The sequence below is a fragment of the Ovis aries genome, chromosome 13 (assembly GCF_016772045.2).
Source record: "Ovis aries strain OAR_USU_Benz2616 breed Rambouillet chromosome 13, ARS-UI_Ramb_v3.0, whole genome shotgun sequence".
NCBI lineage: Eukaryota > Metazoa > Chordata > Mammalia > Artiodactyla > Bovidae > Ovis > Ovis aries.
The window spans coordinates 39,803,831-39,827,881 of record NC_056066.1 but is presented as its reverse complement, the minus strand read 5'-3'; positions in this window follow the sequence as shown (position 1 = coordinate 39,827,881).

Sequence of the window (24,051 nt, the reverse complement as noted above, 5' to 3'; positions counted from 1 at the left end):
TTCTAGTTCTAGGACCCAAGGAAAAGAAAAGAGCCCATTCAAAGAAAGAGCAACACAGACTCAATGAACTTCAAGGGTTTCAGCCAACCATGACCCACAGGATTCCACACCAGAAGCCCATTTTGATCACTGAGATGTTGTCTCATCTGATTGCACTTCCTCTGATCATGTATCAGGGGCATAAGAAGGCTTACAGTTTCAAAATATGATCTAAATGTGTCTCAGCACTCTTTACAAACTTATGTTTATGGCATATGACTGGGTCTTTTAAATGTGTTTTCTAGAGATCTTGTGTTATTTTACAGTCACGTCAACCTTGGAGGATGGGGAGGTCTCTGGATTCACTTCACATGTATCATGGCAGCAATAAGACACTCGTGCCCCTTAGGAAGCTTGCGAAAGTCGAGTGTCCACCGTCAAATCCCATGAATCTCATTCAGATTCCCTGGGGTTACTGAGATTCTCTGTGACTCTTTCCCAGATGTTAGAGTCTGCCTGCAATGTAGGAGACTTGGGTTCGATCCCTGGGTTGGGAAGATCCCCTAGAGAAGAGAAGGGCTACCCACTCCAGTATTCTTGCCTGGGAAATCCTATGGATAGAGGAGCCTGGTGGGCTACAGTCCACGGGGCTGCAAATACTAGGGATATAACTGAGTGACTAACACACAGGACAGCAAGTGTTAGCGGGAGCATGGATACAAAGGAACTTCCAAGCTGCTGTGCCTGTGAAAGCTAGCTGGTGGTGACACAGTCAGAGTCAAAAGAAGGAAGGTGATCTGGATTTCTCCAATTGGTTTGCTCCTAACACCACCAGTGCAGACACTGGACCATACTTGTCTCTGCTCCTAAAACATCCCTGGGTGAACTCCTGGGCCCATTGGGCCCTCATCATCCCCTCGTAGAGAGAATGGCCACCCCTCTTACTCTGCCTCCAACTCCAGACATCTTCTAATTTAGCCCAAGTGTGGTCTGGGCTCCAAAGGTCTAGCTATCTGCCCCTGGAGAAAACTCGAGATGATCATGAGGGTCTGGTCTCTTGCAGCAACCCAACTAAACTAAGAAAAGCAGAAAGAGAAACAGAAGAGGAACAATTTGAAGGTCCCTCCAATAGCTGAGGCAGGTACATAAACACATATGTACTTGAAAAGTGAAGAAAGTGTTAGTCGCTCAGTCGTGTGCGACTCTTTGGAATCCCATGGACCACAGCCCACCAGACTCCTCTGTCTGACTTTCTAATCCCCACCCACTAAACAAGTCTCATACTTCCCACCTGTATCCCCTTCCTCTGCAGCCCTGTCCCCTCTGACGGTGGACACCACAGTATACCTGCAGGCGCTATGCTTGAGCACCTCTGTGTACTCCTGCCCGGGAAGTTCCTTCAACTTAGAGAAAGTCACCATTCCTCCAAGTAATCATGTCTCAGCGTGACTTTTTCTCTTTGGGTTTCCCCCCAACTCCTCCGCAGTGCTTTCTGATGGTCTTGGTGTACCTGCCTTAGAGAGGTGCCACCTTCAAGCTTGTGTGTGTATGCTGAGTCGTTCAATCATGTCCAACTCTTTGTGACCCTTTGGACTGTAGCCCACAGGGCTGTCTGTGGGATTCTCCAGGCAAGGATCCTGGAGTGGACTGCCATTTCCTCCTCCAGGGGATTTTCCCGACCCAGGGATCAAACCCACATCTCCTATGAATCCTCCACTGCAGGCAGTTTCTTTACCCGCTGAACCATCAGGGAAGCTTTTCAAGGTTAGGGGCCACGTTTTCATATATTCCCGTGCCTCTCTCATACATCTTACTTGGGAGTCGCTCACTGTCTCAATGATCGTTTGCTGAAAGGAAGAATAGTCAGTCGGTGACGCTGTCTGGTTTGAGTGTTCTTCTTTCACCCCTGAAGCAGATACTTCCAAACAGCAATGCCTTCTGCACAAAGGTGGGCAAACAGTTTAATTCACAAATGCCCTCCTGCACTGAACAACAATGATCTGACTGGAAAATTGAAAAGACATGTTTCTTTTCTTATTTTTTCACCCATCCAGGAAACTAAGTGACAAAGGCCAAGGATGAGAACAAGTAGTTTTCTAAGCTCCTGAAGAAGAGGTGTAGTTTGCCTTGCTCGGAGCCAATGGGAAGCGCAGGTGGGAAGAACACTGGCTACCTTCATGTAATAATTATTCCTCCTATTTCAGAAAGTTCTTATTCAAATCCCTTTTGTGGATATTACCTGCTTTTACTTCAGGCAAATACTTGACTTTTATTCCTTTGAGTTAAAAAAAAATAATGCTAACAAACAACCAGAAACTAGAATTCAGAGCAGATATTTTTGCAGCAGGAAATCTTTTTCCCTGACATAGTTTTCTGGGGTGGGTGGTGGGGGGGAAACCTCTGTATATATGAGAGCTGTTGCCTTGACTCTCAGTTCCCATTTTTGTTGCCATTAACACTGATTTTCATGAATCCTTTCATCAGTTGGAGGCAACTAGCTAGAGTTCAAAAGAACCTGATTTTAAGCATAGTGCTGGAATCAACAGGTACTCTTTCTTCAGAAAGGTGACTATTCTACTATTATGTCCTACAGTGTTTTTGATATACACTTATGTCAAGAATCCACTCGGAGGGCGGTTCTAAGGTAGAAGTCAACCTCCCAGACTCTCCTGATCTGAAGGTTGATGAACATTCAACTTAAAAGCAAGGAAATGAATTTTTGTTTTCTCCCCATCCCTTACTTCCTCCTTGGTTTTCCTGCAACAGAAATTTCAACTAGGATTTCCACTAATTTAAAAACTCTTGGGCAAGACAAAAACTCAGGGATTTCTCAGTTCACTCCTTGCCCCTTGGTCCAACCCTCTCAACCCGTCCCACAGTGGGTTCTGTGGGCAGCTTTGAAAGGTCTCCATAGGCATCAACTTCGACTTTCCCCTACGGTTTGCTTTGTCTGATTTCTACAGTCTGTTTTGTCCTTTTTCTGATCTGAGCCCTTATGAAACCTTGGTACTTGCTTGTTGGACATCTTCATCTTCTGGCACTTAAACTCCATGAAAGCAGGACTCCGTTTCAGCCACTGCATCTAGAAGAATGCCTGGCACACAGCAGGTGCCCAATAAATACTTGCCAGTTGATGGTGGTCAAAGTAAGAAAGCACTCATTTTTTCCCCTGATATTTTTATACAAGATATGGAGCTGAGCAAAATGGTTGAATTAAATTTAAAAGAATAGAGAGGAAGGGGGAGGAAGAATATGAGGGAAGTTGAGACTTAGAAATCTGCGCAGCTATGGGTGTTAAGCAAAGTTAGTCTGTGTCAAAGAAACCCACCCATCCATACAAAGCCAGTGTTTCTCAAACTGGAATCCCCTAGAACTCTTGCTTGAATGCAGAGTCATACTCAGGAAGTGCCCCTCATCTGCATTTCCAACAAGGTTGGGGATGCTGTTATTGCTGCTCTGTGAACCACATGTGGAGTAGTGACGTAGTAGATAACCAAATGAAATAAGCGAACTCTATTTTGCCTTAAGGACAGAACACTGACCAGATAAAGGGTGTTTTTTTTCTCTTTGTTTTTGTTCTTTTTGCCAGAGACCCTAGCTCTAGAAAGTACACACATATATCGTCACAACAGAAATTATTCCAAATAGGGAAATAAGCAGCTCGGTAGTTGGCAGGCTACTTAATACACTGGGGAAGAAAAATCAGATTTGAAAAATTACATGGAAATAGTTTCATTCCCATTAGATATTTTAACTGATTTCTTTATGACCACTGCTGTAAAACAAATATACTCAGATGGGTCTGGGAGGAATCTTGCTTCTTCACACGTGTTATTTCATTGCTACACAGATGATGGAAAAGGAGGAGGGGGAAAGTGATCCATGGACCGAGTGTGACTCTCCAGCAGATCCACTCTGCACAGAGACACTCCAGGTCCTCTGAGGGTGCAGCCCTGGCACCAAAGTGCCTCTTTGTGGGGACATATAAGATGCCTTCTTCCTTCAAGCTCTCTACTATGGCTCGGATGCTGTGCAGCCCTCCAGATGTTTATGAAACAGAGCGCTAAAGAGAGGCAGACAAAAGAAGGGTGGACAGAGATGTCAAGGGCTCCATTCATTGGAATAGACCTGCTGCCATCCTGTCCAGCCCAGCGATTTGTGCTAAAGCTCCCTGGCTGCTAGAGGCTGTTTTCCTACTGCTGGGGTGGGGGGACCAAGCAGCAGATGCAAGAACTGGAGGGGGTACCTGCCTCTGGTACCCCCTGTGGGTTCATCTCTCTAGGATGCAGAAACCGTACTCCTGAGTCTGTGGTCACTCGAAGCTCTGGCTTGATTCTTGAGCCTGACCCCTTGATGGTCGTGGCCCTGTTTCCTTCCATTGCACAGCCTTGCTTCCTGAAGGATGGGGACCCTCACTCTCGCAGGGCCTTGAAAACTCGGAAGCCCCAGAAGGATGAAAACAAACACAAAACCTCTTCCGGTTTCCCTCTGGAGCATCCTGTTCAGGATGAAGAAAGTTGTTTTTGTCAAAGCTCACCTATCAGTTTGCCATCTGGCAGGTGGAAATTAAAGACAGACCGCGTGTTCTGAGAAAATGAAAGTGGCTTCCAATCCCTCGCTGATAAGCACAGGCCACGGCTGGGTGTCACACATGGGGTTATTGCTCCAAAGAGGGACGTCCAAGCTGCTCACACACGCCTGCAGCCCTGCACACACACCTCCTTTACACTTTTACACACACATTGTGGAGTAAGAACCACTTCATGCTTTCAAATCCAATAACGTCCAACCTGGGACCCCAACACAAAAATACCCCGTCTGGTTTCTCTCGTCTAGGGTCTGCCGTTTTCATATTTAGAACCACGCACTAGGCCCTCCTAGGATGGAAACATAAAAGGCCCAAGAAAACTCTGAAGCAACTCCACAGTTCTGCAGTCCTTAAGCTACTCTGGCTTGTTTGCCCTCAAGAGTCTTGCGCCCCCTGTAGCCCAAGTTCAGGCTCCAGTTCGCACCCTTGCACCTATACTGCTTCCCCGTCTGCTTCCTTCATGATGACTGTTGAGTCCCAGGGATGCTTCTCATTCTTGCTCTGCCATGGTGCCTGGTCTCTGCAGCTGGCGGAGGCCCCACTGCCGAACCCCTCGCCCCACCCTGCATCGGGATCTGAATAGAGCCTGCCAGCCTGGCCTGCCTCGTGTGCATATCAGTCTCGCTCTCAGTCACCCCCAGGTGGATGTCCCCCAACCCCACTAGTTGCCTGGGTGACCCCTGGTTGCCTAGCATTGTATTTTATCAGTCAGATGGGCTTTCTGTCACTGGGGATCTGGGTCTATCACTACCCTTCCACACGTGGTCCACCAGGCTCCGTCTCCCAGACACCTCGACCCCTGTTCCAGCATCCATCCAAGTCAGCAGATAAAATTCTTAGATAAAGAACAATGAAACAATCCATTGTAACAACTGGCTCAGCTATGGATAAAAAACACTGCCGTATTATTTGAACCAAATGACACCATCACCGAGAAATGGGTCACAAAAGGTGCTTCTCCATCCCCTTTTGCAAATTTGTGTTCTTGTCCCTATGTCCACCTACATCAGCGTTCACAGGCCTCACCCCACCAAGTGGATGTGACACAGGGAGTTTCCAAGGAAATAAAAAGGATTCTGACATGCTAACTAAGCCAATGAAGAGTATATTTTAAAATCAGTCTAGACACTTCCCTGGCAGTCCAATAGTTAAGACTGTGCATGCCAATCAATGCAGGGGGTACAGGTTCAATCCTTGACCGGGGAGTTAATATCCCATGTGCCTTGTGGCCAAAAAAACCAAAACATTAGACAGAAACAGTATAGTAACAAATTTAATAAAGACTTTAAAAATGGTCCACACATACACAAAAAAGTTCTTTAAAAAGATAAAATCAAAGAGTGTTCAAGGAAATAACCCTCAGTACCAAAATTATCTCACATCACAAAACAGAAACTAGCCACTAAAAATGAACTTTGACTGGAGGAAAAGCATATGTAAAATAGGTACTTACAAAATAGAAAAACAAAGCTATCAATAGCTTTTATCAGAAAAAACCTGGTTTGTGAGTCTGTGTCTGTGAATTTGAGCTGTTTCCTGAAGCTGATGGTTTGAGGTTTCTACAGAATCCTGGAAATCCACACTTTATCTTCTCCATGAAAAGGAGCAGTGTGGGTCACCAACGAAGATGCATGCTTGGGTCACTTGCATCAGAAAGAAGTGACTTCTTTGGCGAGGCGAAAGGAAGCCAGGTGATGTCGACAGCTGAAGACCTGGAGGAGAGGGAGGAACTGCAGTGGGAAATGGAGGAGAAGGCTCTGCCCGTCAGGACACGGGGGGTTCTCCTGCCCGTCTCCTTCCTCCACGCAAGGACAGGAGGCCACTGAATACGCCGGCCATGAACCAAGGATGTCACCCCCAGCAGGAAAGGAGGCTCAAGCTGTCAAGGCACTACATTTAAAAAACTATAAATGTATATTCTCATACTGCGTTGAAAGCCATTTAAACAAAAACCTCTGAGTATCCGGGCCCTGGCTGGCAGTTGTTGTCGTTCAGTTGCTCAGTTGTGTCTGACTCTGCGAGACCATGGACTGCAGCAAACCAGGCTTCCCCGTCCTTACTATCTCCTGGAGCTTGCTCAAACTCATGCCCATTGAGTCAGTGATGCCATCCAACCATCTTATCCTCTGTTGCCCCCTTCTCCTCCAGGCTTCAATCTTTCCCAGCATCAGGGTCTTTTCCAAAGAGTCAGCTCTTCACATTCAGTGGCCAAAGTATTGGAGTTTCAGCTTCAGCATCAGTGCTTCCAATGAACAGTCAGGGTTGATTTCCTTGAGGATTGACTGGTTTGATCTCCTTGTAGTCCAAGGGACTCTCAAGAATCTTCTCCAGCAACACAGTTCTAAAGCATCAGTTCTTCCTGATCTCCTGATATCAATCATCTTTTACCTATATCTAAGTCAGCAGTTTGCCAAGAACAAGGAGTCAAAGATGAATATTTTTTAAAAACAGTATGACTTTTTTTTTTCATTTTAACCATCCTGGGAAACAAGATTTAGAAACAAATGTTTAAAGAAAAATTATGTAAACTGCTTTTAAATTGAAGAATTTTCCCCCATGGGGTTACAATAAAATTGCCAAAAATCTTTCAGTTGAAACAAAGTATAGCAAAGTTGGCAGGAGGAAGAAGCAGAGCCCAGAACGAATTACCTAAGTCCAGGGAAGTTAAGGGGGCTTCACAGGTGGCGCTGTGGTAAAGAACCTGCCTGCCAATGCAGGAGACGCAAGAGACTAGGGTTCGATCCCTGTGTCAGGGAGATCCCCTAGGGGAGGAAATGGCAACCAGCTCTAGTATTCTTGCCTGGAAAAATCCTACAGACAGAGGAGCCTAGCCGACTACAGCCTATGGGGTCGCAAAGAGTTGGACATGACTGAGTGAGCACACACAGTGAAGTGAAGGAACTCCGGCAAACCACTCTGGTGACTCTAGGCCTTCTGGGCAGAGTATTTATTCCCTTGAAGCTGCCGGGCTGGGTGGTCTTTCCAGACGGGAGAGCCTCACATACAATGTGACTCTCTTGGGTCAGAGGCATTCTTCAAAGAGGACTGGAAGACGTTTTACCACTGTCGGACTCTTTATGACCCCATGGACTGCAGCACGCCAGGCCTCCCTGTCCGTCACCAACTCCTGGAGCTTGCTCAAACTCATGTCCATCAAGTCAGTGATGTCATCCAACTATCTCATCCTCTGTCGTCCCCTTCTCCTCCTGCCCTCAATCTTTCCCAGCATCAGGATCTTTTCCAGTGAGTCAGTTCTTCGCATCAGGTGGCCAAAGTATTGGAGCTTCAGCTTCAGCATCAGTCCTTCCGATGAATATTCAGGACTGATTTCCTTTAGGATCGACAGTAGAAGCCTGCTCTGAAAAGACACATTTATTTTCTGGTCCACACTGCCACCTGCTGGTCTAACCATCTCACTACATTAAGCATTTGGGGTTTCCAGTAGATTCAGTGGTTAGTATTAATATTTTATTCTAAGATTCATAACATGACTGAGCGACTGAACTGAACTAAGATTCATATACTTGTGACTTCCCTGGTGGTCCAGTGGCTAAGACTCAGAGCTCCCAATGCTGGGGCCCAGGTTACATCCTTGGTCAGGGATCTAGGTCCCACAAGCCACAACTAAGAGCTCACGTGCTGCAGCTAAGACCTGGCGAAGTCAGACAAATAAAAATAAATAAATATTTTAAAAATCCACATACTTGACATGTGACTTCACTCTATTTCCAATACACTTTAGGGAAACAGTTAATAAACCAACTCATCAAACACAAGTCAACTCATGTTGACTATGACGTGAAAGGAAAGAAGTCAAGAAGCTAAAAGTAACTCAGTGTCTCTGAGCTTCCCTGTCTCATTTGGATAATTAGTACCTACGCATGTCAGTGGTTAGATTGCCTGGTAATTACAGCCTACGTTAAACAGGTAAATCTGATAGCCCCACAAAGGCTGTTGATGAAATATCTCGGTATACAGCAGGAGCCCCATGGCAATTAGCGGGCTGTTACAGGGTTTTTATATATGCAAATAAATATTTAACAGGAAAATGTCTCTAGAAGACAGACAGCAGGTTCAGGGGAAGCGGTGATTTGTTACCAGCGTGGACTACTTTGGAGACTTCAGTGATGCAGGTAGGCAGGAAAATGTCAACGTGCATTTGGAACACCATATCAGAGGGGCCTTCGGAACCAGGATGTCCATTTATTAATAGCTGTCACACACATCACAGATTTGCAGTCCTTCAAAGGTTAATCACTTTTGTCCTCCCCTATAAGCCTGAATTTTTTTCTCTTCTCATCACCTATTGTGCATGCTGAGTCACTTCAGTCTTGTCTAACTCTTTTGAGACCCCATGGACTCATGGTAGCCCACCTCTGTCCATGGAGATTCTTCAGGCAAGAACACTGGAGTGGGATCCTCCCGACCCAAGGATCGAACCCACATCTCTTATGACCCCTGCATTGGCAGGCAGGTTCTTTCCCACTGGTGCCACCTGGGAGCATCACCTCTCACTGACACATAAATAAAAGGAAAGGAAAATGAGGAAGAAGAGAGAAAAGGGCAAGAAGAAAAACACAGAGGAAGTTCCCAGGGAACTGTTATACATCTGATACATGTAGGTGAAACTGCTACTCCCACTGTAAAAAATTCTGAGACAAAAAGAAGCCTGTGTTTGCTCTTCTAACCAAAAGAAAAGCCGTAGGAAACGTTTGCAATGAATAGACAGCTTCTGACATTTTCTTTTTCTAATTTTTAAACTTTTTTTTTTATTTGGACCATTTCATTTTAAAGTCTTTATTGAATTTGCTATAATATTCTTCTGTTCTTTTTGTGTTGGATAGTGGAGACTCTGTTAATATGGGAGCACATATGCGAGGCACTGGGAGAGTTGGTACTCACAGTTTTGGCCCTGAGGCACATGGGCTGCTCGCTGCTGGACCAGGGATTGTACCCTCACGCCCTGCATTCGAAGGCGAAATCTTAACTGTTGGATGGCCAGGGAAGACCCTGGAGCTTCTGATAGTTTCTGGTGAATAGCGTATGTAAAACAAAATGGGGGATTTTCTAAAGAAGGAATGGGATGGAGATTTGACTGAGTCACAGGCTCTGAAATAGTCAGAAAGCAGATCTTAAGGGAGAAAGCTGGTTCTATATGGGCTGCCCGGAATGTGATTGCTCCTGGAACTGGAGCCTCCTCTACTTCTATTAAGATGATCAACAGGCCATCCTGAAGTTCTGAAATAAGAGTGACTTCTTCAGTGTCAAACCATCCCCACCTGCAGAAAAACAGGTCAGCAACATGGCATCAATGAAGCAGACCTCTGTATAACCTGAGGGTCCTGAGACTTTTCTCTGAAAGTAGAATTCTTGTAAATCCAGTACTTTTCCTGGAGCTTTTTGAAAGGACTCCCTCATGAAAAATTCTGGCAAGCAAACAGCCCTGCCAGTTTTTCTGGGGGGATATCTGGGTTTCTCCTAGAGACACAGGCATCCTAGTTAAGTAAAAGTCCATGAACTTGAAAGAATGGTGGATACGGAACAGAGTGTGTGTTCCGGAGGCTCAAGGGAGCAGGCTTCAGAGAGGAGGCACACAGCGTGCAATGGACAGGGTGTGCAGAGGGAACTCAGCATGGAGTCCCTTCCCTGCCCATGGACCTCCCTGGCTGAGACAGAGGTCATCCCAGCTCCAGGCTGACTGTGACTCTGCTGTCCACTCTCCGGCCCCAGTTCCCATTTCCATACCCCCCGCTTCCGCAGCGCCTAGGATGGGCTGAGCACCCCACTTTGGGGCATTTCCTGGGGCTCCTCCACTGTGCCCCACTGGATCACAGCTCTCCAGGGTTTTCTCAAGTCCAGGCTCTCCTCTGTAAGACTCAATCTTCCTTAACAACAGTCATCCACACTTGTTCTTTACAGGAGGATGTATAAACTGCTTTTGCTAGTGGGAAATGCCCGTGAACAAGACCACACTCCACAGACCTCCCTTTATCTTGGCATCTGCTGCTTGGAGGGCCTGGACTGATACATCCGGGAGGAGGAATTTGTTAGAAGAACATGGGGCAGACCGTAAGCTGTAAGGAAAACCCCAGCCAGTGTCCGGTAATCTAGGCACTGAAAACTAGCGGATGGTCAGTCAAGGCCCCATCATCACCATGAACCCGTCCCAGTACCTTTCTGCCTCACAGAACGGGAACTGACTGACCTCACATAGGTATGACCTCATGTAGGTCATCAACCCACCCTTGTCTGGTTTGTCAGGCCCTCCAAGACTGCCTGTAACAGGAAAGCATAGCCCCCTAAGGAGAAGTGGGAAAGAAGGAACGGCAGTGGGATGAACAAGGACGACCAGTGTCCTCACCATGCGTAGTCCAGGATGTTCTCTGCTGAGTCCTAAAGTGTCCATGTGGAGCCAAGCTCCACCGTGTCTGTCGCAGTCTGGCAGCGCCCTCACCACTCACCTGCTCTTCTTTGTCTCAAAGCTTTCTCTGGCACACAATTGCCTGTCTCTCTGCGGGCCAGGAGAGCCTGGGAATGACCAGCAGCCAATGACTAGATAGACCTCTGATCCCTCATCCTTCCCGGGGATTCTCTCCACTGGCTCCCATAAGTACCAGTGGGTTTGATTGCCAGTGGCCTACGGTGATAACCTGCTGATAACACACCCATCACTGGCTACCTGCCTTTCCTGGGCTCATTTGCTCATTCACTCCTCAGAATCTCCTTCATCTCCCAAATATGTTACTTATACTCAAATCCTTGATTAGGGCCCATGCTGGGGGACTGAATCGCGGTGCATTGATACCATGAGACATGTTGCAATGAGAGTGAATGGTCCACAAGTGCATGCCACCGGGTGGGTGGATCACACATGCGTGATACAGAGTGAGTGAGGCCAGACGCAAGGGGACCCTCCCACCGAAGGGAGGCCCACTGACAAAAGGAGGAGGCAGAAACATAAATACATGATAATTTTAAAACAATCAAAACATACACAGAACACAATGAAAGAATCCACTTTCAGCACAAAAGGCCGGTGAAACCATGCTGTCAGTGGTCAGCTTTAGGGGCAGGTAGTGACTCCTGGTGGTACAAGAAACGCATCTGGAAATGCTCTGCTTGTAGGTCTAGGTGCTGTTTACAAAGGTGGGTTTAATTTGAGAAAATCCATCAAGCTTGTGTGTGGGTGCTTAGTCATATCCAACTCTTTGTAACCTGATGGATTGTAGCTCACCAGACTTCCCTGCCCATGGAATTTTCGTGGCCAGAATACTGGAGTGGGTTGCCATTTCCTTCTCCAGGGGATCATCCCGACCCAGGGATCAAACCCGCGTCTTTGGCATCTTCTGCATTGGCAGGCGGATTCTTCTACCATTACCGCCACCTGGGAAGCCCCAATGACTACTTTTTCACATTTCTGTAGATAAAAACTTAAAATATTTTCCAAAGATACAGCACGGGGTGGAGGGTGGGGGAGATTGTATCATTGGTTTGTCTATCTGTCCATCCTTTCATCCATCAAATAATTAAATCTGAGTTCCCAGGAGGCATGGGTCTCCCTCCCTAACTCAAGAAAATTACTGTCTTGTGAGTTAGAAAGGAAAGTAAACACTGTAGCAGGGTTCTGTTTTAATGTGGAAATATTAAAACGAAATATTTCCATATTTCGGGCAAAAGTTTCCATATGTGTAATAATGAGTGAAGATGCTGGAGAATAACACTTCTTTGTCACTTAAGAAGGGAAGTATAAAAATAAATTTTGCATTTGATGGAACATTCTTAACCTCTTCAACTGCAAGAATAAATGTCTACCATGCCTTCAGAAAGACGGGACTGGAGAGGCAGATACCCCAAGCAGTGGCAGGAGCTGTAATTGGTGACTAATATATCATCTGTGACAACTCAACACCCTCCAGGCAGGCAGAGCCCAGCACCTGGCTTCCCTCTGCTCTCTTGTCAGTCTGGGTGATTCTTATCTAGTGCCTTTCCTGACACTACACTGGAGGCGGAGTTCCCCTCCCCCACAGGATGTCTCCTGACCGCTCACAGCCTGCTTCTTGGGAGGATGTGCGGGGCTTTGGAGAGATCCCTATAGATTCACTACCAGTTCATTTCAGCCACTCAGTTGGGTCTGATTCTTTGCAGCCCCATGGACTGCAGCATGCCAGGCTTCCCTGTCCTTCACCATCCCCTGGAGCTTGCTCAGACTCATGTCCATCGAGTCGGTGATGCCATCCAGCCACTTATCCTCTGTAATCTCCTTCTCCTCCTGCCTTCCATCTTTCCCAACATTAGGGCTTTTTCTAAGGAGTCAGTTCTTCGCATCAGGTGGCCAAAGTATTAGAGTTTCACCTTCAGCATCAATCCTTCCAATGAATATTCAGGATTGATCTCCTTTAGGATGGACTAGTTGGATCTCCTTGCAGTCCAAGGGACTCTCAAGAGTCTTCTCCAACACCGCAGTTCAAAAGCATCAATTCTTCGGCACTCAGCTTTCTTTATGGTCCCACTTTCATGTCCATATATGACTACTGGAAAAACCATGGCTTTGACTGGACGGACCTTTGTTGGCAAAGTAATGTCTGCTTTTTACTGCGCTGTCTAGGTTGGTCATAGCGTCTCTTCCAAGGAGAACCCCAAGAACAGTATGAGAAGATTCACTACCAGAAAAGACCCAAAACTGAAAACCACTTCCCTGGTGGCTCAGAGCTTAAAGCATCTGCATCCAGTGTGGGAGACCTGGGTTTGATCCCCTGGTCTGGAAGATCCCCTGGAGAAGGAAATAGCAACCCACTCCAGTATTCTTGACTGGAGAATCCCATGGGCAGAGGAGCCTGGTAGGCTACAGTCCACGGGGTCGCAAAGAGTTGGACACGACTAAGTGACTTCAGTTCTTCACTTACGACACAGCTTCAATAACCAGTTCTATTTATTCTCCAGCAGAGGGCACTAGAGAGGAGCTGGCCAAGCCTGAGGAGCACTGACCACAGTCACATTTAACAAACAGCCAGTTCAGGAGCTTGGGATTGACATATATGCACTGCTGCTGCTGCTGCTGCTGCTGCTAAGTCGCTTCAGTCGTGTCCGACTCTGTGCGACCCCATAGACGGCAGCCCACCAGGCTCCCCCGTCCCTGGGAGTCTCTAGGCAAGAACACTGGAGTGGGTTGCCATTTCCTTCTCCAATGCATGAGAGTGAAAAGTGAAAAGTGAAAATGAAGTCGCTCAGTCGTGTCCGACCCTCAGCAACCCCATGGACTGCAGCCCACCAGGCTCCTCCGTCCATGGGATTTTCCAGGCAGGAGTACAGGAGTGGGGTGCCATAATGTATGCACTACTATATATAAAATAGATAATCCACAAGGACCTACCGTAGAGCACAGGGAGCTCCACTCTGTATCCCGTTATAACGTATTTGGGGAAAGATTGGATATGCGTATAACTGAATCACTTTGCCGTGTGCCTGAAACTAACACAACATTGTAAATCAACTATACTGCAGTATAAAATAAAAATTAACGAAAAAATAGCCCTTCAGTCTGGCCTCCTTAAGGATTCTCTCCACCGACTCACCCCCCATTCCCAACTTCCTCTTCAGAATACAGCCACCATCCAGCTCTCAAGCACTTCTGCTGACAGAGCAGGAAACAGACCTTGGGACGTTTTCCTAATCAGAAAAGTGAGAGTTGTTTACAAGTGATGGTCATTGTCTTGTGGGTAAGATGTCAGGATGCTTGGTGATCCTTGGGGGCACACGTTTCTCTGCAGATTTCTGAGGGAGCCTCCTCTTTTAACAACTCAGCCCTTTTTTCTCCTTTGAGGAGAAATAAGAGGTCAAGGAGAGGGTGGTTGTGGAGCACAACCCAAAAGGCCACCACTAGGAGGATTACTTGGACCTTCACTTAATAAACTGGGTTGTTCTGACATCTCCAGATAGCCATTATTACTATTATCTCAAGAAGTCTTATTCTTTGAATGCATTTCTTAACCTAAATGCATTAATATCTAAATGATTGCATAATATCTAAATGTATTGATATCTAAATGATTTAGCAAACGTTTACAAAAAGTAGGAATTTTTAAGAAATTAATCACTGTTTTCTAATTTTATTTTTTCTGACCTGTCTTTTTCTCTCTGGAGGCCTGTGGAATCTTCTCTCTCTCCTTGGTGGTTGGAGGGATTCGGGGGAGTGCATCACCCAGATCCCCTTTGGGAGTGAGGCACTGGGAGAGTTGGTACTTGCCATTGAGACCTTCTCTGGAATTGACTTTTACCAAATGGAGTGATCTTGCAGCCACGTGCATCCAACGTCTGGACAATATGGAGGTACAAGGCTGAGTCCCCTTGGCTCAGTTGAAGACTGTTAAAGGGACATCCTGGCTCCAGAGCTGCCTAGAAGATCAGCTGAGACTCTGGTTTGCCAGACAACACTTGCCCCCCCCTGCTTCCTGCCTGGCCTCTAGAACAAGAACTAAGGTCAAGTCACAGTATACCCCAGTGAGGGAGGGGCTGGGTGTGCCAGGTGAGGACGGGGGCCATCTGGTGATGGAGCTGCAGGGCCCGGACATCGTGTACCATAGGAGCCAGGAGGCTGGTCTCAGGGCTGTGCCCTGAGGGTACTGGACCAAAGTGGGCAGAGCAAGAAGTTGGATAGCGGAGAAGCTATTAATATGGGAACACTCACTCACGATGGGCTTCCCCGGTGGCTCAGATGGTAAAGAATCTGCCTGCAATGCAGGAGACCCAGGTTTGATCTCTGGGTCAGGAAGATCTCCTGGAAAAGGGAATGGCTACCCACTCCAGTATACTCGCCTGGACAATTCCATGGACAGAGGAGCCTGGTGGGTTACAGTCCACCAGATGACAAAAAGTAGGACCTGACTGAGTGACTAACACACAGTCACTCACGATGGGGGATTTAGCAAGGATCTCAGAAAGAGGTGCTATCCCCTGGTAGGGTTATTCAGAAGCCTATAAAAAGTGGTGGCCACATTGTTATTCAGTCACTACATTGTGTCCAATTCTTTGAGACCCCATGGACTGCAGCACACCAGACTCTCCTGTCCTTCACCATCTTCTGGAGTTTGCTCAAAGTCATATCCATCGAGTCGGTGAAGCCGTTCCACCATCTCATCCTCTCATCCCCTTCTCCTCTTACCCTCAATTTTTCCCAGCATCAGGGTCTTTTCCAGTGAGTCAGCTCTCCACATCAGGTGGCCAAAGTATTGGTGCTTCAGCTTCAGTATCAGTCCTTCCAATGAATATTCAGGGCTGATTTCCTTCAGGATGGACTGGTTTGATCTCCTTACTGTCCAAGGGACTCTCAAGAGTCTTGTGGCCACACAGAGCTGTAGAAATGCTGGAACAGAATCAAAGGTTCAGGGTCAAATCATGCTCAATTGTATGTGCTATGTAAAGGCAAAAAACCCACTAGGTGACTTGGGGCCATGGATCATCCCAGAAGACACTTCATTGACCAAAGCAATGAGGAGTATACAGAGAAGACAAGGACCCGCTATCTTCGAGAAGTTTAGTGTTGGCTCTTCCCTGTAGGACAGCGCTGGTGGTAGGAGATAGTGTTATAGAGCTGGGATCCTTGCAGCGAAGAGGGTGCGAGGAGCCAGAACTCAGATGAGAGTCCTTGTTAGAAGCCAGGTGGGCACAATTGTTGTAAGAAGTGGCATGGCTGGAAGGGCAGCCAGTGTCCCCTGACCAATAGAGAGCTAAAGGGGTGACCAGTAAAATATGTTGCCCTGAGGGCCATTTAGGTGGTCGGTTGTGTCATGGTACACAAACAACCCTTGGTGATTCACTAGGACTTTCAGAACGCGGAAGAGCTGTTGTTCTCATGGTTACAATTTATTGCAGGAAAAAGATACAGCTTAAAATCAGCAAAGGCAAAAGGCACCTAAAGAGGGCGGGAGAAACTAGGTGTGAGTATCCAGCTGTCCTCTCCTAGGGGAGTCACGAGAGGTGCTTCAGTCTCCCAGGAATGGTGTGTGACCACAGGTGGCGTTTTGACAACCAGAGAAGCTTAGCTGAGCCTTCTAGTCTAAGCTTGGGGTTGGTCATATAGACAAGAAGTTCCCAGATGCCTGAGCTTTGTGGCTCAGCCCCCAGCCCCTTCAGGTTTCAAACTGACACAGCGTGGCCTAAAGCTCCCCCCATAAGTGACATTGATAGTGTTAACTATCTGTGTCCCAAGGCCCCAGGTACAAGGCACTCTAATCAGTCAGGATATTCCGAGGGCTTAGAGGTTATCTCCTGCTAGCCAGTAGAGAGCCAGTTTCTTTGGACCATGCATGGTTTGAACATCCCAGACCTGTTGAGTTAAATCCAATACTGCACATCAGCCAACAGGAATCTTGCTTTTTTTGTAAAGAAAAGAAATCAAGGATGGATGATCAGGAGTTTGAAGGGTGTTCCCCCCAAAAGGGTCCCAATTCCTTGCCCAGTTACAGGACTTGCAGCTCTGAGTCCTGGAGCACCTGGAGGAGAGGAGAGACCTGGCCCCTGGGAAGGAGGACCCTCCCTGCTGTGGCAAAGTGTGTGGTGGGCATTTGACCCCAGACCTTCCACTTAGCTCACTGAGCACTGAGGACAAGGGGACACACAAGCTCTTCAGGGACTATTAAGCACATGCACTGAGCTGACACTGATCCCTGAGCACAAAATATCATTCTGGCCCCTGGTCAGAGAGGGTACACATGGGACCAGGCAGCTGAGGGTGTCCTGGGTCAGTCCAGCTCCTAGCGAGCCCACCAGGCCCATTGACCCAGGTGGTGCTCATTTTCAAGTCTCTGAAAGTATCATTGGAGCACACATTTGATAGTTGCTGGAGTTCTCACAATCCTTCCTTGACCTGAGGCGTAAGAACTATGCTGGGAAGACCAAAAATGAACCCTGGAAATGCCCCCTTTCAGGCTGCTAAAATATACTTTTAAAAAGTCACATTTAACACGCTGCTATATTTAAAATAGATAACCAACAAGGACCTACTGTACAGCACAGGGAACTCTGCTCAATATTCTATAATAATCTAATTGGGGAAAGAATTTGAAAAAATGTGCTGCTGCTAAGTTGCTTCAGGCATGTTCAACTCTGTGAGACCCTGTAGACTGTAGCCCACCAGTTCCTCTGTCCATGGGATTCTTCTAGCAAGAATACTGGAGTGGATTGCCATGCCCTCCTTCAGGGGATCTTCCCAACCAAGGGATCAAACCCAGGTCTCCTGCATTGCAGGCAGATTCTTTACCATCTGAGCTACCAGGGGAAAAGTATAGATACATATACATGTATACGTATAACTGAATTACTTTTCTGTACACCTGAAACTAATACAACATTGTTAATCAACACTATTCTAATATAAAATTGAAAAATAATTCCCCTGCTCTCTGAAGAAGGTGGGAAATCTGGATATTCTGTAGAATATCCCCTTTGGGTATAATATTGATTATATTAATCAGGCCAAGTGAGTAAGAATGTCAGAGGTATTGGTAATTATGTCCCTTTTATTTAAAAAATAATTTTATAATCCACTTTTCACCGATCAGTTTGTTTATCATTGAATTCTTTCTGGATGGATACAGAGAGCCCAAGCATCACTGCATCCTGATACCAGGAACTAAGGCCTGACCCAGGAGGAGGAGGGAATGATGACTCTTCCTGACTTCAGTCAACTAAAACTTGGACTCTGTTGACCTTTGCCCCAATTCTTTGCTGAATTCTCCTCTGCTCAAGCCCCTTTATGAGTATGCATGTACTTCTAGGTTAAAACTTCCCCAAGTTTGCTGCTCTGAGAGACCCTGGGAAAAGATTCCCCCATCCCCATTCTCCTTACTGGCTGCAAGTAATCAATCCTTCCTTCTCCCCCCTCCATAAAAAACAAGTCAATCACTCTATTATACAGCTGTAACATATAATATTGTACACCAACTATACTTCAATTTTATTTTATTTTTAATATAAATTTATTTATTTTAATTGGAGGGTAATTACTTTACAATATTGTATTGGTTTTGCCATACATTGACATGAATCTGCCATGGGTATACACGTGTTCCCCATCCTGAACCCCCCTTCCACCTCCCTGCCCATCCCATCCCTCTGGGTCATCCCAGTGTACCAGCCCCGAGCACCCTGTATCATGCATTGAACCTGGACTGGCAATTCGTTTCACATATAATATACATGTTTCAATGCCATTTTCCCAAATCATCCCACCCTCGCCCTCTCCCACAGAGTCCAAAAGACTGTTCTATACATCTGTATCTCTTTTGCTGTCTAAATTCCATATGTATGTGTTAGTATACAGTATTGGTATTTTTTTTCCTGGCTCACTTCACTCTGTATAATAGGTTCCAGTTTCATCCACTTCATTAGAACTGATTCAAATGTATTCTTTTTAAGGGCTGAGTAATATTCCATTGTGTATATGTACCACAGCTTTCTTATCCATTCATCTGCTGATGGACATCTAGGTTGCTTCCATGTCCTGGCTATTATAAACAGTGCTGTTATGAACATTGTGGTGTCTCTTTTAATTCTGGTTTCCTCGGTATGTATGCCCAGCAGTGGGATTGCTGGGTCATATAGCAGTTCTATTTCCAGTTTTCTAAGGAATCTCCACACTGTTCTCCATAGTGGCTGTACTAGTTTGCATTCCCACCAACAGTGTAAGTGTTCCCTTTTCTCCACACCCTTTCCAGCATTTATTGCTTATAGACTTTTGGATAGCAGCCATTCTGACTAGCATGAAATGGTAACTCATTGTGGTTTTGATTTGCATTTCTCTGATAATGAGTGATGTTGAGCATCTTTTCATGTGTTTGTTAGCCATCTGTATGTCTTCTTTGGAGAAATGTCTGTTTAGTTCTTTGGCCCATTTTTTGATTGGGCCTTTTATTTTTCTGGAATTGAGCTGCAGGAGTTGCTTGTTTGTTTTTGAGATTAATTCTTTGTCAGTTGCTTCATTTGCTATTATTTTCTCCCATTCTGAAGGCTGTCTTTTCACCTTATAGTTTCCTTTGTTGTGCAAAAGTTTTTAATTTTAATTAGGTCCCATTTGTTTATTTTTGCTTTTATTTCCAATATTCTGGGAGGTGGGTCATAGAGGATCTTACTGTGATTTATGTCAGAGAGTGTTTCGCCTATGTTTTCCTCTAGGAGTTTTATAGTTTCTGGTCTTATGTTTAGATCTTTAATCCATTTTGAGTTTATTTTTGTGTATGGTGTCAGAAAGTGTTCTAGTTTCATTCTTTTACAAGTGGTTGACCAGTTTTCCCAGCACCACTTGTTAAAGAGATTGTCTTTACTCCATTGTATATTCTTGCCTCCTTTGTCAAAGATAAGGTGTTCCATAGGTATGTGGATTTATCTCTGGGCTTTCTATTTTGTTTCATTGATCTATATTTCTGTCTTTGTTCCAGTACCATACTGTCCTGATGATTGTGGCTTTGTAGTATAGCCTGAAGTCAGGCAGGTTGATTCCTCCAGTTCCATTCTTCTTTCTCAAGATTGCTTTGGCTATTCAAGTTTTTTTGTATTTCCATAAAAATTGTGAAATTATTTGTTCTAGTTCAGTGAAAAATACCGTTGGTAGCTTGATAGGGATTGCATTCAATTGATAGATTGCTTTGGGTAGTATACTCATTTTCACTATACTGATTCTTCCAATCCATGAACATGGTATATTTCTCCATCTATTAGTGTTCTCTTCGATTTCTTTCACCAGTGTTTTATAGTTTTCTATATATAGGTCTTTTGTTTCTTTAGGTAGATATATTCCTAAGTATTTTATTCTTTTCATTGCAATGGTGAATGGAATTGTTTCCTTAATTTCTCTTTCTGTTTTCTCATTGTTAGTGTATAGGAATGCAAGGGATTTCTGTGTGTTGATTTTATATCCTACAACTTTACAATATTCATTGATTAGCTCTAGTAATTTTCTGGTGGAGTCTTTAGGATTTTCTATGTAGAGGATCATGTCATCTGCAAACAGTGAGAGTTTTACTTCTTCTTTTCCAATCTGGATTCCTTTTATTTCTTTTTCTGTTCTGATTACAGTGGCCAAAACTTCCAAAGCTATGTTGAATAGTAGTGATGAGAGTGGGCACCCTTACTTCAATTTTAGAATGTGACATTCAGGGATGATGGCAGAGACTCGTGCCATTCTTAGAGATTTAAAAAGATGCAAAGTGATGGTCCCAATGACATCCCCATTTAATTCTTTCATCTGTCTCTTACAAAAGCTGACAGGTCCTAGAGGATGACTGTGGAATAACATTGTTGTTGTTTGGTCACCCAGCCGTGTCTGACTCTTTGCGACCCCTTGGACTGCAGCACACCAGGTCTGCAGGAATAATGTAAAGCTAACCAAATAAAGTTCTGTGCCAGGTGTAGTATTTTCCTAGAGCAGATTATCCACCTTTGATCTGGGGCATGTTCTTCACTCCTGTTCTTAGAAGGGTCAGAAACTCTTTGTGTTCCCAGGGGACCCACAATCATACACACTTAGCAACCTTGCCCTGGAGTGTTATATTAATTCTCCTGCTCTGTGTCATGACTATCCTCTGAAGAACATGGGAAATCCGGACAATCTGCTGAATATCCCCTTAAGCAAGAATGTCAGAGGTATTGGTAAGGCAAGTGTACTCCAGGGGGTGGTAGACAAACCATGTGAAGAGTCGGGATCCTAGCACATCAGTAGAACTGTTCACGGCCAGTGGTCTGGGGCATGCCTGGACAACCCTCCAAAAGAAAAGATGAACTATTACCTCTTACAGTCCCTACCACTAAGATAAAAATCACAATACCCCACAGGCTTCTTTGGATCCTGGAGGCAGTATATTCCACAACTAGTATCTTTCTCCGATCCATTTATAGAGGGACATGAAAAGATCCCCGCTTTGCCTATGACCCAGAAGAGGAAGGCCGGTCTGCAAAGCCAGCAGCTCTGCAGTGTGGGCCGTACAAACCCACACTGGTGAGAGAAAGATGCTGTGAAATATTCACACGAAGATCCAATAGGATGATCCCATCATAGACCTTAAGGTTCTGGAGCAAGGCTGTTTCACCTGCAGCAGAGACCCACACATCGTTCAAGTAGAGATCTTGGGTGATCGCTGGCCCTGGTTGGAAACTGGGTGACAGGTAGCCCTAGCTCCTTGATGTGAGCTGGAGTCCGTGGAACCCACTGAATCATAAGGCAGGGTGATTGTGAGGTGGGACGTGTATACATGTGATCCTCCCATGAGTAGGATGGGGGTCATCGCAAACTGTCAAGTGTGGTGAACCAAGCCCACGTCACCCACTGCTGTCACACCAGCCCCTCTCCACCAGCTCATCCAGGATAGAAGAATCCTGGCAAGTCAGTCGGGGGCTAGAGGAGGAAGGTGGGCACAGGAGGTCTGGGGAAGAGACCTGGAGGTAGAGTGCCTCCAAGTGTGAAGATCTTTGCATCATGTGTTAACACCCATCAGAGCCCTTCTGGCCCTTCAGTTGTTTGGCATCTTTTCCATGTCAGATGCTGTCTGGAGGAGATGGGTTTTCTCAGTAGACAGGAGTCCAGAGAGACCAAGGGGAGGTGGAAGAGCCTCATTCCTAGGTGATTCCTAGAGGAATCACTCTGATCACCTCAGTGTTTGGGGAAGGTCTTCCTCTTTCTGGGAGCTGAGGTCATAGCATTAAGTTATCCTGTCTGTAAAATAAAGTTCCTATGTCTGGAAGGAAGCAGACATGTCCACTTCATCCAGGGGCTCCATTACCTAGGCTCAGAGCCTTGAAGTGACTTGCGGGCATCCAGCAGCAGCTGAGGTAAGACCTGGTCTCCCATCGTGGCTCAATGCCTGTCCACCCTCCACCACCTGGGGTCTGGACTTTGCAGAGTGTTTGAAAAGCCAGCAAATGAAAATCTATTGCTGCCCTCTTGTTTATCTGCTCCTGTTTAAGGGCAAATTGAGACCTTGAATCTGGGCATTCCAAATGGCAATCAATTAGCCAGATGCTGGCATTGGACACAAAGGCAGAGTTACTCTTTCCATCCAGGCAGGAGGGAGCCAGCTATTCATTTTAACAGGAAAATTATAGGTTAACATCTATGACAGCATCTGAGTTTATGTTCTCTTAGTTCCTGGATGGTTTTCAGTGCATTCATCACCATATACGCTGTTGGGCTGAAACAAACATTTTTAATGATTGAAATGCTCTTTTTTTCTCTCCCATCATTCCCAAATCTTAATAAAACACAGCTCATTGCTTTGTGGAAAGGAAACCCCCAGAGGAGAAATGGAGTGTATCTCCTAAAACTTTCAGGAGAAATGGAGTGTGTCTCCTAAAACTTTCAAACAGAGTCACATTAGTGGAAATGAGGTCATTAAGAGCCTGAATTACTCAGCCCAGACCACTGTCTACCCTCTACATCAAGGTCATGGGAGTTCTTTCTTCGCAGTCAGTTTGATAGTTTCATTGCCCAGGATGTCTCAGGTAGTGAGAGGTAGAACCAGACACCTGGACTCCTGAACCTACATCCTTAACTATGCTGACAGCTTGGAGAAGCAATCACTCCTCAATGGCAAATCATCTCTAGGAGTGATATTTTTTGATATTTGTCTTTGTCTGACTTGCTTCACTTACTATGATCATCTCTAGGTCTGCCCATGTTGCTGCAAATAGCATTGTCATCTTTTCTTTATATGTTAATCCTTTTATTTAACAAATCAATTTACTTTTACTTTTAAAGAGAAATTAGACATTTATTTCTTAAAAAAAGAAGAGAGAGAGACCCCATCAGGGAATCTATATGAACGCTCAGGCCATACTTTTTGGTGATACTAACAAGTGCTCTTGATGGTACAGGTAGGTGACTATGTCAGGAAGTATTGTCACCTTTTAATGACCGCTGCTTCCTGTAATGATATCAACATTGTAAGTCCTAAGTGAAAATGGATACTGGGTAGTCATAGCGGGTGAGTGGCTGTCACAAACCTCAGCAGACTTAGTCCTTGGGCATCACTGGAGGAGTCTGAGCAGTGAGGTGATTGGGCCGAGAAGATGAACTCGGCAGAACCGTGGGAGAAACAGAGTGGGTGAGCAGAGGCCTGTGCTGGCGGCATTCCCCTCAAGGGAAGAGGACACCCCCAAGGACATCTCTCGACGTCCCAAGAAACTCAGGCAGCAGTACTGCACTGCTTTCAGACGTGCGGCTCGGGCAACCCTTCAAGGAACCGGCCTGATGGTCCTAAAACTGAATGACGAGAAGTAGAGTCAACTGTCATGTGATTAGTGACTTTATCTCGTCTCATGCTGGATGTCACACCTCTCCTTTACTTTTAGAAAGCCACCCCCCAAACACTTTCAATCTATCTTTTGAGCTCATTCTGACATGAATGCCGTGTTTTATGATTGAATAACATTTCAAACCCTGTTCCATTTGAACTAGGTTCAACTGCCCTTGGAATTTTTGTCCTTGGGAATTTTTATCA